The sequence below is a fragment of the Stegodyphus dumicola genome, chromosome 8 (assembly GCF_044657685.1).
Source record: "Stegodyphus dumicola isolate Sdum_Otavi_A_Nest chromosome 8, ASM4465768v1".
Lineage (NCBI taxonomy): Eukaryota > Metazoa > Arthropoda > Arachnida > Araneae > Eresidae > Stegodyphus > Stegodyphus dumicola.
In genome coordinates, this window is record NC_140775.1 from 124,788,104 (window position 1) to 124,804,105 (window position 16,002).

A 16,002-nucleotide genomic window follows, 5' to 3' on the forward strand; every position below is an offset into this window, starting at 1 on the left:
TGTCAACTCCAACGTGGCGGCTGAAGAAACTTTCTAAAAGATGATATTCTCTGTAAAATCTTAAAATGCGAAACCAAAACTAGCTTAAAGTTGAGGGAAAAGATAAAATTTAGGTTATAAAAGATAAAAGTCTTCACATAATCGGGTTACAGTACGTCTTTGAAACTAGAAGCCCCCCCCCTTTTTTTGTGTGTGTGTGATAAAAGCAAAGTTTGCCAGTTTATTTAAATTGACAAAAACAGAAGATAGACAGCATAATTAATAATTGAAAGGGAAAGAAACAAGATCTTTGTACATATTTACATTAAATCTCTTATCGTAGTCATCCAACTATTACCTCGATTAAGGTTTAAGTAATAATTATCATTTCACTTTAAGATGAGAAATTTTGAAAAAGTAGTTAATACTAGCTTTCTTTAAAGGTATAGAAATTTTGAATAAAGGTGTTTTATTCTCTAAGGAAATTTTGACCAAATTAGGGATTTCTTCTTGTAAGTATTCGACATTGTTGCAAATATTTTTGGTTAAAAGGAGTTGGGTATGTATGGTATTAAGTATCACTCTTTTGGGAGATATTTGAGTGCCAATGAATGAGTTTTATAATTGGGAAATCAAAATCTATTCTTTTTTTCATAAATTTTTATGTCTTTAAAACGGATAATTTTCAAATCTAGGTAATTAATATCTCGTTGTTGAAAGTTAGTTTTATTGAGTTTCAAACATGAGGGATTAAATCTGATCGTATTCTATTTTATTGAAGTTGTTGATTGCAATAATATCATCCATACATCTGTAAATGTTGGTGTCCGCCTATAACATCGCGGCAAAATCATCGCGGGCGAAAACGTCACAGAGAAAACAACGCAAGGCGAAAACGTCGTGATACAAAACATCGTGGGAGAAAACATCGCAAAGAGAAAACATCGCAGTTCTAAAACATCGTGGTACAAAATATCGTCATCGAAAATAAAGCGGTTCAAAAACATCGCAGTTTAAAAACATCGTCGTCGAAAATATCGCGGCAAAAAATAATGTATCAACAAATCATCGCAGGACGATAACATCGCAGACCTGCTTTTTTCAGGCTTTAATAAATGGATATTCCCATAATGATTTGTGAGCGCGAGATGGAAAGGAAGATAATTTTTACTTTCATATTTTTTATTAACTAATCAATTCTTGCTAAAAACGTAAGAAGGAAACTTGATACTTAAAAATAAACTGAAGCAGAAGAAGAAATAATTTTAAGAGTATTAGATTGACAAAAGTGAAGAAAATAATCTCATAATTAGCAATTTTTTATAGATAAGTTCATGCAGTTACGTAGCTTCCTTTTTCTAAACATTTTTAGATTATACTTTTAATGAAAAATTACCAGTACAAACTTTATAAAAAAATGATTTATAAATGACCTTTGTTAGTTAACTATGTCAGTTTAAAATTATATTAAGTGCTATAAGTTGCCTTAATTTTCTATGCTTAAATTTCCTTCTTACTTTTTCAGCAAAAATTTATTAGTTAATAAAAAATATGAAAGTAAAGCAAGTCCTTCTTTCCATCTTGCGCTCACAAATCATTATGGAAATATCCATTTACAATTATTAAAGCCTGAAAAAAACATGTCTGCGATGTTATCGTCATCCGATGATTTGTAGATACTTTATTTTTTACCACGATATTTTCGACAACGATGTTTTTAAACTGCGAAATTTTTGAACCGCTTTATTTTGGACGACGATATTTTGTATCACGATGTTTTAGAACTGCGATGTTTTCTCTTTGCGATGTTTTCTCCCACGATGTTTTGTATCACGACGTTTTCGCCTTGCGTTGTTTTCTCCGCGACGTTTTCGTCCGCGATGTTTTCGGCTGTAACCGTAAATGTTACAACAATAGGAACGTTGTATTTGAGTTGATTTGTTTAAAAAATGCATTATTAAATGCAATATAATTATTAAAAAGAATACTTTTCAAATAGAGCTGTCATTCAGCAACATGAAATATTTTTAATGTTTAAAGTACGAAGTACTTCTAATATCGGTTCGCTGTTGCTTACTACATAGTTGCAATTGTGGTCTTGCATCTCTGCATCTTTAATAAAGTAGAGAACTTTTTTAAGTACTTGAGTAAAACGATAGTCTATTTCTTTCATATAAAATCTGGTCCCGTTAGCTATGAATCGAAATTTAACTGGCATTTTGTAAAATTTAGGCAATGCATAAAGGTTGGAAAATCTGTAAAATTTATTCGTGTGATTTTAAATCTTCTATCAATTGCAGTGAAATGTTTTTGCAGTATATTCGCTGCAGTTTCAATTTTTGATAGGTAATTGCGCTATGGATTTTTTTTAATAGCTTATAGTAGAAATATTTTTTGTATATTTTTCCTTTCCGCATTTTTATTTTTCGAGCTTGTTCCACTGATGAATTCTTATTTTAATTTTGATATGTTTAGATACAGTGTTAAACCTCTTATCCATGGTTGCAATTATTAATACTGTATTAATACTGTTGAGGATAATTGCCTTGCTTTGATTCCAATTTAATTTTAACTTGAGATGCTTAAGTTTAATTTACTTCAGTTCTGCAGCTATAACGCAGGACTCGTTAAAGAAATTTTGTTTTTAATTTTTGGCTATTACTTGTTTCTTTTTGTGTATACAGGGTGATCTTTTTTAAAGTGACAGTGTTTGGAGCGCCCTGTAGCGCGATCTAATAGCCGAAATGGCACCAAACTTGGTATTCAGACTAATCAAGACATGCGACATCCAGACATACAATCGTACATTTAAATTATTAATGTTTATTTACTACATTAACTTTCCCGGTGAGGAATTAGACCACATTCAATGTGAGCACCGTTTTCAGAAACAACACCGTGCATTCTGTGCACAACGTTCTCCATAGCCGTATGTAACATATCACGAGGAATATTCCGCACTGTCTTTGTTATGTTGTCCTTTAGAATTAGACAAATTTGATACTCCACCAACATAAACTTGAGATTTCAAATAACCCCAGAGCCAAAAATCGCATGGCGTAAGGTCAGGGGAACGACGCGGCCATGCAACTGGAAAACTTCTACTTATGACTCTATCATCAGTGAAGTTTTGGCGCAACAGCTGCTTTACCTTATTACTAATGTGTGACGGAGCACCATCCTGCATAAAGATTGTCTGTTGGAGACAGTTTTTCTGCTGAAGTTGTGGAATAACAAACGTTTGCAGCAATTCGTGGTACCTTTCTGCATTTATGGTGCACGTTTGGGGTCCTGTCGGAGTGATGGTCTCAAAAAGGAATGGCTCAATTACGAATTCGGCTATGAAACCACACCAAACATTGACTTTTGGGGAATTTAATGGAATTTCGTGCACGGTGTGGGGCTGTTCAGAAGCCCAAATTCGGCTAGTTTGTATGTTTACGGACCCATTGAGATAAAAATGGCACTCATCTCCCCACAGAATGTGCCATGGGAAAGCATCATCAATTTCTACCCTGGCAAGAAACGATAGAGCGAATGCCACTCGCTTATCATAATAACTTGGTTTCAGTTCGTGCAAGCGGCTGATTTTGTAGGGGTAAAATCCAATAACGCGCCGCAAAATTCTCCATACCGTATAAAAATAATTCATGTCCAATTGTCGAGGTACACCCCGGGCGCTGCTAGTACCAGCAATGGTTCCCTGCGATCCTTCGACAATTGCAGTTGCCACATCAGTTATTACATCTTTTGATACTGGTTTACGTCCCCTCCCAGTGCTGTAAGGATCTTAAGTTTTACTAACGTTTATTTTATTTTAAATCTTTACTGTCACTTCTTATTTTCTACTTCCGGCCAGAATTAAAAGCTTTAACTTATTTATGCAAATTTGTCTTGCGAACGCCAAGTACTTAAGTTGTGGCTTTTTGCCAAGCAAGAGAGAGGAAGGAGTTAGTAGAAGCAGGCCGCTTGCCTTAGCAGTTTTACTCGGTTGCTGGTTGCCTTCAAGGCCAGAGGTTTAATCCTCTTGATAATTTTAAACGTATCGTAGTGTTAACAGTTCTCTGTACTACATACGGCCTTTCTGTTAATATACGGCCAATCTTCAAGTAGCCACTTGTTTATTAATCCAAAGTTAGTTTAGTTGGAATTTAGTTAATATTTTTATATTCTTACGTTCAGACCACAAGTGGTTGGTCTCTGTATTCCGAAGTCCGGAAATCATTGTAAAGAGAGAAAAATAAAGGGTTTCGTATACCCTTCCTGTGTATCTTGTCTACTTCCCAAATTTATTGAACGTAGCTTTAGTAAGCTCCCTGTTCCGAGTCAGGTCATTTAATGCTCCCAAAGCAAGTAAGGAGGAGGACTGAACCTGATAGTGCGAATGGTCAGTGATCCCGTTTCCTCGAACTTCCTAATGATTTTCTTAAGACCATGCAGCGATAAAGGCCCCTTTCGTAATTTTTTTCAGATTCGAAATTTCCGAAGAGCTGCGGATGCATTACATTGATTCATGTAATACAGCTTCACCAGTAACGCACGTTCCGGTAACGTGAGAGGCATGTCCACTGGAGCTCGTTTACTTCAGCTGAGATTATTTGTCGGAGCTGTCTACTACTTGCTTTTATAGTCCCTATTGCTGGCGCTGTCATCTCACATCATTTACGTTTTTCTTTGATACCCGTGTTTTATGCTAATTCTCGTTATTGTGATCTACAGCAGCGCCACAAAATGCCCTAGCGGCGATTTTTGGAACTAAAATGTTTTTTCACGGAATCCTTTTTCCCATGTCTTGATTAGTCTAAATACCAAGTTTGGTGCCATTTCGGCTATTAGATCGTGCTACAGGGCGCTCCAAACCATATTTTCCCATCATGTATATATTATATGATATGTTTATATTTTTCTCACAAAATTTATCTTCATAACGTCTTAAAATTTTTCAAGATTTTCAAATCAGCCTTTATCCTACTAATGAAAAAGAGCGATCAAAACAAATTAAATTAGGTAATTTTCTTTTTCTGAAATTTGTTCACAATATCATATTGCAATTTAATTGCACTGCAGGAGTACCTCTTTTTCAGCTTCAAAGATCCTATAACATCGCTTTAAATTAGAAATAACTAGGATGTTACCATGCTGATTAATTTGTTACCACACATATTAGATATAGAATTCCATTAACTTTAAAAGCAGTGTCTTTTATTACATTTTCTCACCATCGGAGTGAAAAATGTGAAGTAGAAAACATATCAAGAAAAGGGTTTAAATTGCACTAAATAAAAAAAAATAACTAAATGAGCAAAAATAAAAAAACTTTTTAATTTATTTTACGAACATTAGAAAGAACTTTCATTTTGTAATATAAGGTATTTCTCCTATCTTCTTAGCATGCCTTCGTAGTGTAGTGGTCAGCACGCTCAACGTGTATTCGAGAGGTCCGTGGTTCGAGTCCCGGCGATGGCGTTGTTCATTTTTCACATCTCCTGCTTCCAAATAACGTAATGTAAACAGTAATATTAATTCTTCTTCAAACTTCAGTTCGTTGTGTATAATAATTGGTGTATTAAAAAGTAAACGCTAATGTGTGTTTTCCTTTCTTAATATTTATTTGATTATATAGGAGAAGAAGCTTAAAATTAATAGTATACAATAAAAGCTGCAAAATATTCATAATTTTTTATCAAAGTAACTGTCCATTTTATCTGAACTTTCAGTTATCATAAGTACAGTAACACTGGCATGAACAGTAATCAAGGTCGTTTGTTTCATTCTTTGGAAACTTAAATAAATTCTTTCAGAACAACTTGACGAAATTTCTTCCTTATTCACAAAAATAGCCTTCGGATAAGCTCTATAATATTTTTATAATATAAAACCTAATACTGCATGTCTTTAACCAGTTTATTGTATTCTGGTGCATACGATACGACGTTCCTGAATCAGAACTTTAATTTTAAAAGTTGATCCAAAGCAAGAGTTTAACCTTTTAAGAGATTCTTTTAAGCGTGGGCATTTTTCTCATCTATGAGTATCCAAAAATCTACTTGATATTCTTAATTTTTGATTGTAGATTATCAATCAAAAATAAGAAATCAATTATTTCCATTTCCAGGTTAGTAGAATTTTTATTTAACATATTTGCAATCTATTCGCTATTTCTGAAATATTAGTATCAACAAACTGATTTGAAATGAATGAAGCAATGGGCTGAATTTTACTAAAATCAAAAACATCTAATTTCGAAATTATTTTCAAGCTAGAGGAGACTTTCAGAATATTAGATTGCATCAATTTTCTTATACTTTTTAATGCAGTTCTCAAAATTTGTAAAGTGGCAAAAGTTGCATTCCTTTATTTGAGACATCCACAAATTTAAGTTTCATTTAAATGCGCTTATACTTTCTATTACCTCAGAAGTTCAAGATTTATTTTATTCTTTTTCGTTGTTATGCCTGTAAGAAAGGCTAAATCATAACCAGCTATGATCATTAAATTCTTCATAAGTTTCATTTCTGTAGTGAATACTTGAAGCCGTTTTATGTCTGGATGAAGCTTTAAAAATCGTTGTAGGACTTTTCCTAAGCCATTTAATTTCAGAATTGTAACATAAAAACACTCGGCCTTAATTTCGTGAGTCAGTACTGCTAAGAAGCGGATAAATAGAATTTACAATTTTTAAAACAACTTTCATCACTTATTTATTATGTAACACTTTTCTACATAATACTTGCTGATGTATGACTTGGTGATAGCTAAAAATGTTTAGGAAGTCAACATCATTTTCACATAATGTGATGAAACCGGAAGCAGAATCAATCGTGGCAGGTACGTCGTCTGTTTTTATGGCCACAAATGTTTTAAGGCAAAAGATTATTTTCGATTATATGGGTTTTAATAGCTTAATACACGTCAGTGTCACATGTATTGATTTTTACTGACTAAACTAACAGTCTATCTTCCTTCACTGAGTAATCACTAAAGACCGTCCTTATACAAACATTTACTTGAGCTATATTGCACATATCTGTTCATTCATCACACCGTAAAGTTAGGAAAAGGTATTTTTTTAAATCATTTTCTACTTGTCCTCTTCTCTTTTCAGACATACCATCTATTCTACGAGTGAGGGAATTTCTGGATAATTCGACTATTAACTGACATGATTTCATTCGAAATTAAATGACCGATGAAGCAAGAATTGCTTCTTTAATTACGTTGCTATTCTTACAAGGATTTTTGTGAGTTACAAGTATTTGTGCAAACTCAAATAATGCTTGCGAATAGAAACTGTTCAGCCAGAAACTAAATTGTTCTCAAAATCGATAACAAAATGTTCATCTTCCTATTCCTCATATTTAATTGTAGGTACGCTTTTGGGGGGTTCATATAATTAGTTTTTAATGAATGTTAATGATTCAATACGTAAGAGAATATTTATACCTCTATGGGTTCTAGGAAAAACCCCACAGGGAAAAAGGCCCACAGGAATAATGCTCACAGGTATAAATGCTCACAGGAAAAAAGCCCATACAGAAATATGCCCACATAGAAAAATACTCACATGAAAAAATGCTCACTTAGAAATATACTCACACGGAAAAAAGCTCACATAGATATATGCTCACATGGAAATAAGCCCACAGATAAGTAAAATACGTAGAAATATCCTTACATTAATCAATCAAAATCGATTTGAACACCTACTTGAATATTTTAAAGAAAAGTTATTTGATCATTTTAAAAAATTATTGGATAAATGCTCATATTAACCTTTTCAAGGGCGGTATATAAAAGAATGAAAAACTATAGTAAAATTTTGCATGTTCTGTAATATTTTATACCAATGCCCCCTGTACATTTTTTCCCTTTGTAACTGCCAATAGCTTATTTTTGTTTTTTATTTACTCTATTTTTGCATACTTTTGATGTGTATCTATAGAAATTGATGTTTGAATGTAGTTATTTAAGTTTGGAGTCAAAAAAGTTCTAGAAAGCCACAGTTTCCAATCGAAGTGTCGAATCATTATTGTAATAAAAATATGTGTGTCGAATGTAATGATGGAATGTGTTTTCTATAAAAGAATATAAAATTAAAGTAACTTACTTTCAAAGGATGACACTTCAAATAATGTGAATTAAGTAATATTTATTATACCTTGACATCATAAAACTTTGAATTAATACCAGCATAAATTAAGTAAATATCGCCAAACAGAAGATTGGCCATCGTGATCATACAGCGGCAGAAGGAAACAGTTCTACCATTTTGAAACCTAACCTTTCGTAAAGAAATGCGTAATATTCCAATCAAAGTAAATCTCAGTCCATCGTCTTTAAACAAAGTTTCATGATTAAAAAAAATCAAATTTTATAACGGAGGAAATTGAGTTGGCTGGTTATTCCAATATATTTTTGAAGAAACACAAGGCGAATATTCGTATCATATCAGGAAAGTGGAACACGTGCACATGAAGTCCTTTCGAGGATATTTCAAGTCGTAGAACATCATTAATTTACTGCAGAAGTCAGCATCTAGATAATTTTAGTCAGATCTTCAGTACCAATTTCTATTTTCTAGGAAAAATGCATTATTCTACAAACAATATGGAGATGGCAGTCAAAACAGGAATGCAAAAGAACAAAATGGCATACAAGCGTCATTCGGGTGTGAACGGCCAGAAGACCGTCCTACATCTTCGGAGCCCAGCAGCAGAAGAAGGAGAACCCGGTTGTAGCCGCCAATTTCGCTCTGTTATTGAGCGGTCGCAGTGAACAGACTTGATGTTGAATAAATGTGGAGGCTTGCCTGCAAATTCATGAAGCAGCCTTCGAAAAATCTCGTAAAGCAACAAATTATTACGAAAGCTTTCATAAGATACTAAATTCATTATTTAATTGTAGCCGTCTTCGTATATGGTTTTTGTTCGACGGACTGAAAAAAGATTTAGCTTGTCAACGTTTTTTACTAGCTATTATAAATGCAGGGTTTAAAAAAAAAAATGAGAACTTACATTGCATTTGGTAACCATACTTACATTTGGTAATCGCGAATCATGTAAGAAACTATGATAAAATCGATGATAAAATTAGATATTTACATATATTAGCTAATATTCAGTAAGTTTGTAGAGGCATTAGGTATTTTGGAAGCAAGAAATGTGAAAAATGAGCAAAGCCTTCGTCGGGAATCGAACCAGGGACCGCTGGAATACGCGAACAGCGTGCAGACCACCCCACCACGAAGGCAGGAGAAATACCTTATATACGATATACCCTTTAAAAGGACGACTGGGGTTTTTAGGTGACCCAATTGCCAAATCCTGGGTGTGGAGAATCATCATCCTCCATTCTTTTAGTTCGGACGCCACTGTAGAGACATTAGGTATTTTGGAAGCAGGAGATATATATGGTCACTTTACTTAACCTGTTCCGCCAAACTGAGTTAATGGCACTACAGGGTTAGGAAGTCATCCTAGTCATTGCTAGCAATCTGACGGTTAGGCCGCCTTTCTACATTTTACTTTAATCTGTAGTTTCTTGGATATAATTATTTTCATTCACTTGCTTCATTATCTCTAAGATGCCCTTGTTGCAGTAATAGTCCGTGAACAGTCTATTCACAGGATATGTGATGTAGTCGGAAGGAAAGAACTGCTGTCGAAGGTGCTCTGTCAGAGGGCAGGAGAGCAGGTAATGAAGTGCGTCCGCGTCTTCCCCGCGAAAACCGCAAGAACAGTTGACGTCCTGTCTGAGGAAACGTCTGTAATACGCTGGAAATTTCCCGTGGTTGGTACAGGCTTGGAGGAAGAGTCGGTTGCATTTCAGCCTCTTGAGAGAAGGTATTGGGAAGATGTTGTAAGTAAATCTTCCTGTCTCTTCTTCCTGCCATCGTGATGACCATGTCTCTTGAAATGCTGTCTTGAGGAGCCTTTTTACAACTTCTGCGGAAAGCGGAACTTCCTTGTCAATTTCTGGTTTGAGAGCTGCAGTCTTAGCTAGTTCATCCGCTCGTTCGTTGCCTTTCTGCCCGGTATGTCCTTTTATCCAGTTGATCTTTAAAGGTATGGAAGAGCCTAACGTCAAGAAGATCTCTCTAAGTGCTGCCGTGTGCGGATGTTTTGGAGGAAAGGAATTTAGCGCATTCAGAACGCTCATGCTATCTGTGAAGAATGAAGTGTGAGCTGCTGGTTGTGTATCTAACCATAGTGCTACTTCTTTGAGTGCTAGGGACTCGGCTTGGAAGACTGAAGCATGATCGCTTAGACGGAATTGTGCTTGATAAATTTCTTCATTGTTCGAAAAGACCGTGAACGCTGCCCCTACTCGTCCTGAAATTTTTGAACCGTCAGAAAAAATCTCTCTTTGTTGTCCTGAGGGTGGCGATTTGCACCAGGAAAGGATGGGTAGATCTCCTGGGTGTAAGTTAGGGGAATCTTGGAAGCTTTCTATGCTGGCATAGGATAGATGTAAATCTTTTTTAATGTGAAGGTCCTCTTTGTAATGTAGAAGTCGATAGATTGATCTTTCTAATTCTGCTTTTAGGTCGAGTGGGAGCGTGCCAGCTAAGACCTGAAGTGCTGCGGTTGATGTGGTGCTATACGCACTGGTGATTTTTAACAGGATTACTCGCTGTATTTGATGTAGTTTTTGACATATTCTTGCTGTGCCATTCATCCAGACTGGGCAGCCGTAGAGGATCATGTGTTCAATTGCATTAAGGTATAGATGTTTTAACAGGCGCCCCTTTTGGCTCCACTTGTCTGTGATTATCCTGTTTAGTTTATTGATGATTCGATGCGTCTTATCTCGGACTTCCGTAAGATGTGATACCCACGTGAGCTTCTTATCAAGCGTGAATCCGAGGTATTTAATGGTATTCTGGCGTCGCAGTGGATGCCCTTCCCACTTTATGCGTGGTGGATTCGCGTCTATTTTTGAACCTTTTGGAAAGACTATCATCTGAGTCTTTTCAATACTGAAACACAGTTTGTTGTCTTGACTCCATTTTGCAAGCAATTTGAGTGCTGCGTCTGCTTTACGCTCTATTGTTGTCCTATTGCCTCCGTCTATTATGAGTATAATATCGTCGGCGTAAGCTTGTATCTTGGCATTGTCTCCAAAGTTGATGTTCAGCGCTGAGTCTGCAATTATGTTCCACAAGATGGGTCCGATATTAGACCCCTGTGGGGCTCCTTTGTGGTAATTCATCGTGATATTTAAGCCGTCTCTTTTGTAGGTCACTTGACGTTCTGTGAGGTAGCTTGCGATCAGTTGGTAAAGATTCTTTGGACATCGCAGGTCTTTTAGTTTTGTTTTCAGCGCTGGCCACCATAGTTTATTGAATGCGAAAGCTACGTCAAGCGATATTATACACGTATGGAGGTTATTTTGTCTGTTATTTAAGATGATGTCTTGAACACGGTTGAGGGCGTCGGTGGTGCTCCGCCCTTTAGTAAACCCGAATTGGGCGGGGTTTAGTAGTTTGTTTTTGACCAGGTAATACGTTAATCTCTGCGTAAGCATCTTGTCAAGGACCTTGCCCCACGCTGAGAGTAAGCAGATAGGTCTGTAAGAACTGGGCATGGACTTTGGTTTTCCCTCTTTCTGGAACAATACTAGCTCTGCGTTTTTCCATTCCTTTGGAAAATAACCTAATTCAAGGCACTTGTTAAAGAGTGCTAGAATTTGTTTGTCGTCCGCGAGCCTAAGCTCTTCAATGGTTTCAATCGTGAGGCCATCCAGCCCAGGAGCTTTACCTCGGCGTGTTGAGTTTATCGTACGTTGCATTTCTTCGAGTGTGAACGGTTGATCGTCTTCCGAGTTTGGAATCTCAGTTGATTGGGAACGAATATCTGCATGGTATGTAGAGTCCTCGTTGGGGTCGTCTTCTGGAAAATAGAACCTCATGATTTCTCTAATTGTATCCTCAATTGTGCTCGTCATTGTGCCATCTTCTTTTTGAACTGAACCTATCTGTAATGGATCCATGCTCTTCCCTTTAGCTAGATCGAAGTATGTTCCGAACGGAGAGCTAACAGTGATTTTGTTCCATGTCATGTCCCATGCTTTTTTCTTTTCTTTATACATCTTTTGCCGGTACTGTGCACGTACCCTCTGGTAAAGCAGCCTGTTATGGGTCCTTTCCTCTCCAGTTGTTTTTTGGAATCTTTTCCTTGTTGCTCTGACCTTTTTCCTGAGAATAGTGAGATCTTTTGTCCACCATAGACAGGTGCGCGATCTTGGTTTCGAGTTATGTGAGAGAACTGTTCTTTGATAGATCTCATGAAGACTAGTGGTAACTTCTCTTACATATTTATCGATTTCTTCGATAGTTGTCAGATTTCTAGGGTCAGCTAAAGATTTTGAGACATACCTTTTGAAACTTAGCCAGTCGGTATGTCGTACATTGATTTTCGATCTTCTCCATGTTGGGTAATGAATGCTGGAGACGTCAAAATAGATATTATTATGATCGCTATTGTTTGCTTCGTCCGTTACCTTCCAATTATCGATCCGGATTCTGTCTCTACTTATGATAAGTGTGAGGTCAATCCAGCTGTTACCACTTACTCCTGCGAAGGTTGGCGTATCCCCTATCTCATTGACTATCGATAGTCCAGTGCTGGCAATGAATTCGCATACTTTGAGGCCTCGTGTGTCCGTATTATGTGAGCCCCATAGAGGACTTTTGGCATTGAAATCTCCGGTAATTATTGTAGTCATGTTGTTATTGTCCTGCATAAACCTTTCTAGGGTTGTCAGGATTGGTGCAATATCTTGCGATGGAGGACAGTATACCGTGATTAGTATAAATCTTGAGTCACTGCCTATTGCAAGCGCTATAATCTCCGGAAAGCTGAAAAGTTCCAGAACTGGGAGATTTGAGTCCGCTACAATCACTGCAGTTATTGCGTCTGTTCAAGAGTAGAACTTCCTATATTTTGTGGGGAATCCGTACAATTTGTTCTGTACTGTGTACGGTTCCTGGATACATGCTACTTTGAGTTTGTCGTTTTGTTCAAAATTTATCTTTAAGTTTTCTGTTGCACTCCTGGAGTGCTTAAGATTAATCTGGATTATTTGGATACTATCCATAATTTGTTCGTTGTTTTAATCTTTCGAGCTCTTTTAGGTAGCATGGGCATTTCTTATCTCGGCTATCATGTTGGGCATCGAGGCCTGTATTATATCGTTTATTCACCTTTGTGCAGTTGACACAGCTGACTGTTTTTTGGTCACAATTGGTCTTCCGTGGTGTGTGGAGCCGCATCCGGCACAGACTTTATCTTCCTTGCAATATTTCGCTGGGTGGTTATACCCAAGGCATTTGACACATTGCGAAACCTTTATAAACTCCCTTACGTTATATCTTGACCATTGTATGTTCAACTTCTTCGTTTTCATAAGGATCTTGAAAGCTACTGGGTCTATAGATAGAACCCAGTGCTGTCCAAAGCGGGCCTTCATGGCGAACAGAACCTCTATTTCACTTTCTGCTAGGTCGGTGTTCTGTATTTTAATGAAGTTTACTATCTCGTCTTTATTAATGTTCTCGTTGACATTGTAGACTATTATTCTGGGGTTTCTTTTTTTTGGATGTTTCGTCTCCACTACGTCCTTCAGCTTCCGATTTTCATTTATGGCCTCTTCAAGTATTGCCAGTTCTTCCTTTTTCGTAACTTCTACTAGGAGCCCTCCTTTGTTGACTCTCTTTATATTCTTGACGCCTACTTTGAGTTTCCCTGGATCTATGTACTTCACCAGCTTCTCCTTTACCTCGTCGGATGTACTACCCTCAGTCTTAGGATAGACTAGTAATACATGCTCTGTCTCTTGCCGTGATCTTGATTGTGATCGTCTAGATCTAGAACTACTTCTGGATGGCCTTCGAGATCTTGCAACTTCTGCAAAAGACAGCTTTTGAGTGGCGACTATTCCTTGGATGCATGTCTCTATATTCTTAGTTTGTTCAATTTGTCCTTCCAAATTGGCAATTTTGTAACTCTGCCTCGAGACTATTCTTAACATATGGTCAAAGAAACCTCGTATCTTTTTGTTTGCTTTTGTGGAAATGTCGTCTCTATTTAAATATCCAATTAGATTAGTATAGCACTCTGAAGCCTCTTGATACTCTGTACTGGCATCTACCAAAGTTATATCAACGTCTAGCTGTCGTGTACTGCTCTGTTTCTGTGTCTTATCTATTATTGGAGCACTGGCCGACTGCGTCTCATTGTCGGGGCGTTGCCCCTTAGGCTCTTTATTTTTTGGACGAACCATCTCACTTTGTGTATTAAATGGTTCCAAAATAATTTTTAAGCAGAAATTTAAATTATCAGACGAAAATTAAACAAATCGGCCGACGGGCAGAAAGACTTAAATATCAGTGAACCAAAAGTTTCGACCTTCCCCTCTCGACGGGCAGAAAGACTTTTTGTGGATGGAGCGCCAAATTCGTGGTGTCAGCATATATCCGCCACACTAAGCCTAACGCTTACTCAGAATTACAAATGCATATAACATTTTTCATACATGTACCAGAATCACAATTTTCAAAAAATAAGGAGAGAAACAGATATAAAATGCTATTTTATACTCAAAAGTTATTAGCACAGTATATAAAAACCTTGAGAGATAATGCTTACTCAGGATATGCAAATGAGGGCGGCGGACAGCAACAATTTTAAGTCTTCCTATCCTCGGAGATTTCCCTTCTTCGCAGAGAAACACCACAAATATCGCAACCGGAACTAGTAATCCATGGAAGAATCACATTTTCACAAACACAAGTGGTATAATTACCAAGATTTTAGCACTTTTAACGGAGCACACAAAACCACAACCAATATGGCCGCTGACATGCGCAGAACCGTTATTGCGAAAGGTGGTTCTAATTCTAAATGAAGTGAAATACTTCAACAATCTACAAAAATAATCATTTTATTTACAAAGCAACCTGGATTGCATCGAAGGTTCACTGCCAACTAACTACGTCGCAAACTAAAAACTAACATTCCTTTTCAGAAGCGAAGCGCCCTCTAACGGCGATATATAAATCATTTGGGGGATTTTTCCACACTCCCCACCTGATAATTTTTGCAAAAATTATCACTATTTCAGCATACAAATAATAAAATATAAGAAAGCAACTTACATATCAAATACATTCAACTGATGTAAATATAAACTGCAAAAGGAAATTCTTTAAAATAAACAAATATAGTTAACTGCATCAACTCAAATGTTACTCAATACGTAAATATTAATTCAAATTACAAACAGTAAATTATTAGTAATAACTAAATTATCTAAAATTAATATTAGTGAATATGAAATATAAGAAGTAAAATTAAAAGGTTACAAAATTAGTTCATTTTCAGTCTGATAGTTCAAGGGGGTATATCAATTGCACAGGTCTCTTAAGGTCCCCTTTTTTAGTTTTTACCACACATGATCGTACAAGACCATCACGTCCTTTGAAGACTTGAATTACTCGACCTAAATCCCAGAGGAACTTAGATTTAGTTGTTCCTTCAAGTAAAACTATATCACCAATTTTAAGATTTTTCTTGGCTTCTGGTGTACCAAAGAAGTGAGCATTTCTTAACTCAAGAAGATACTGATTTTTCCATTTTTTCCAGAACTGTTTTATAAGCGTTGTCTGATATTCTTTTCGTTTTATTAGACTCTTTCTTGTTGGAGAGTTATTCAGGATCTCAGCAAAGTTGTATGGATATTCATCCTTATGTCCGATCAATAGAAAATCAGCCGGTGCAAGCGGTTCAGGTTCATGTAAATCGTTGTAAACGTAGGTCAAAGGACGTCTATTCACAATATTTTCGACCTCTGTCAACACAGTCATAAATTCTTCAAAATTTAATTGAGCTCTGCCTAATATCTTTTTCAATGGTTCCTTTATGGTTTTCATAAGGCGTTCATAAAAAGCTCCCCACCATGGAGCAAGCTCGACGATAAATTTCCAAGTCAAGCCTTCATTTGCTAGAAAATTTTGAAACTCTG